Raw genomic sequence first — 2,822 nt, 5'->3', positions numbered from 1 at the left:
AATTGGGTTGGACACAGTCCCTGTCCCATTTGGAGCTCCCAGTCTCAATCACCGTTTTACAGTTGAGGTAACTGAGGCACAGAAAAGTTAACTGACTTGCACAAGGTCATACATCAGACAAGTGGCGGAAGCCGGGATTAGAACCCATGATTTTTTTACTCCCAGTCCCATGCTCTATCCACTATGTCTTGTGATATCTGCTTTCCCTTTCTCTTAGATTGTGCACCCAGTGTGAAACACGCATTGTTCCTGATCCGATTATCTTGTGTTTACCCCAGTGTCCAGTGTGGTCCTTGGCATATAGTAAGCACTTAATAAATACATAACTAATTAAAGTGTTAATAAATATGGCATTTGTCAAGTGCCTACTATGTGGCAGGCACTGTATTAAGTGCTGAGATAGATCCTCTAGACTATAAGCTCACTGTGAGCAGGGAATGTGTCCATGTATTTTTATATTGTACTCTTCCAAGCACTTAGTACAGTGCTCTGCACACAGTAAGTGCTCAATAAATATGATTGAATGAATACAAGATAATTTGGTTGGACACAGTCTCTGTTCCACATAGGGCTCATGGCCTTCATCCCCATTTGCAGATCAGGGAACTGAGGCACAGAGAAGTTAAGTGTCTTGCCCAAGGTCACACAGCAGACAAGTGGCAGTGTTCTGAGCCTTCCATTACAGTAGTCTGGATGGTTACATAAATAACTATCTTTGTCCAGCACAACTGTGGTCAGTGCTAGAATACTCCATGGTGTGGACACTGGCTTTGGGTGGGGAATTAGCTGAAACGCAACTTAAATGAAATGTGATTTAAAAGGTAGACATATCTCTTGCCTTGACTGTGGATCCATCGCTTTTGCCCAAGGGAAATGATGGCGGCTGAGTAAGGCGGGGGGAGGAGAGAAGCTGCAGTAGTTCTCAAGAGACAAAAGCAGCCTTCACCCTAGTCTGCTTGGCTCCCAGGCTCCAACCAGGGTGTCTGTATTTGTTTTTCTGAAGAAAACCAGTCCTGTTCTGTCCCCAGTATCTTTCGTATATGCCGCAGGGCCCATAATGAAGGATGCAGTCAACAGGACTGTAAAATCTGACCTCTTAGCCTCACTTAATGTAAATACCAAGCGCAGCAGTCATGATTAAGTGTCTGACTTGCCTTTGTCAGGCAAGATTCAAGGCTTAGCTTTTGATTCAACATTGCTTGCATCATTTCTGCACTATAAAAATCTGGGGTTTTTTTTACAATGAGGAAAATATTCTCGCTGTTTTCTGTCCTCCCATATTTTTTTGCTTCTTTGCTTTCATTATGTTAGGCATGCCACAGCCCTGATCTCCATCCCACCCCCTCTCCCAGGGATCCAGATGCCTCCCTCATTTAATCTTCTGCTTTGGGAAGGGGCAGTTTAGATTTGGGTTCCTTTTCCCTTGTCTTATTCCATTGAGTCATTTCCAACCCATAGAGACACACGGACACTTCTCTCCCAGAACACCCTGTTCTCCATCTGCAATCTTCTGGTAGTGTATCCATTGAGTTTTCTTGGTAAAAATACGGAAGCGGTTTACCACTGCCGTCTTCCTTGCAGTAAACTCGAGTCTCCGCCCTCGACTGTCTCCCATGCTGCTGCTCCCCGGCATGGGTGAGTCTTGACTTGTAGCAGATTGCCTTCCACTCGCTAGCCACTGCCCACGCTAGGAATGGAATGAATAGGCCTCTCCTTGACTCTCCCTCCCATAGCCGAGACTGGTAGAGTGCTGGAAACTCTCCAGATGCGACCCTGAGAGGGGATCCTTATCCCTAGCTGAGTATTTTTCAAGATAAAAGTCTCAAAGAAGTTGGCTGTGGAAAGAACAAAATTGGGTTTGAGAGAAATGGATGGGTATACTGGTGAGTATGCCAAGACTGTCCTGGATTTAACTCAGTCAGTCAATAATGAGAGCAGAGCATGGTGCTAAGTGCTTGGAAGAGTGCCATGGACTTAATAGACTTGCTCTCTGCCCTCTGGCAGAAATGACAAAAACTAAAATAAAATACAAGTAAGAGGAAGAAGTAAAAGGGAGTATGTATGTGAGTTAGTAGTTATAAGGTATGTAAGATAAGTATAAAAGTGCATATGGGAGGCTGTGAGATCTTAGGTAGCACAGAAATACCAAAGAGGAAGACAGGGAGGTATAATCAAAACAGATAAAGAATTAATGAGGGAAGGCCTCCTGGAGGAAATGTGATTTCAGAAGGAATTTGAAGATGGGGCAGCAGGAAATGGGGTCTGTGATATTTGAAGAGGGAGGGAATTCCAGGTTGTTGAGAAAGCAACAGGGGGAGAAATGAGATCAAGGGTGTGATAAATTAGTTTCAGGGGAACAAAGAGTGTGAGCTGGGTGTAGTGGAAGAAGAAAATGAGGAGGAAGAGAGCTGATTATTGTAGTAATCCTGTTGGCAGCATGCACTGAGTGCTCACTTGGGGTGGTGCTATATTAGGTGCTTGGAAGTATAGAAGGACAAAGTGACATATTCCCTGTCCACAAAGAGCTTCCGCTCCACCAAGGGAGACAGGCTCAAAAACATTAACAATTTAAGTGTGAGAGTCAGTGGCCTGGAATTTTTTTTTATTATGGTAAAGAATGGGTATCCATTTGAGGTTTCAAGGAGTAAAGTCTTGTGTAGAATGATATTTGAACTAGAATGATCCGGAACTCAATGTGGGCAGCGAATGTGACTACCAACTCTGATATATTGTTATATTGTACTCTCCCAAGGACTTAGTACAGTGCTCTAAACACAATAAGCCCTCAGTAAGTACAACTGATTGATTGATTGAAACCAGAG

At 43.8% G+C, this 2,822-nt stretch overlaps 1 non-coding gene across 1 annotated transcript; it reads right to left on the bottom strand.

Moving 5' to 3' along the window:
- Positions 1 to 1,645: 1,645 nt before the first annotated feature.
- Positions 1,646 to 1,783, bottom strand: LOC114812366. The gene has a single exon (XR_003760022.1). It is a non-coding gene; the product is annotated as a small nucleolar RNA SNORA7 (small nucleolar RNA).
- Positions 1,784 to 2,822: the final 1,039 nt, after the last annotated feature.

This window comes from Ornithorhynchus anatinus, chromosome 5 (genome assembly GCF_004115215.2).
Source record: "Ornithorhynchus anatinus isolate Pmale09 chromosome 5, mOrnAna1.pri.v4, whole genome shotgun sequence".
Lineage (NCBI taxonomy): Eukaryota > Metazoa > Chordata > Mammalia > Monotremata > Ornithorhynchidae > Ornithorhynchus > Ornithorhynchus anatinus.
The sequence above is the reverse complement of the archived record's forward strand: the minus strand, read 5'-3'. Positions and strand labels throughout refer to the sequence as shown.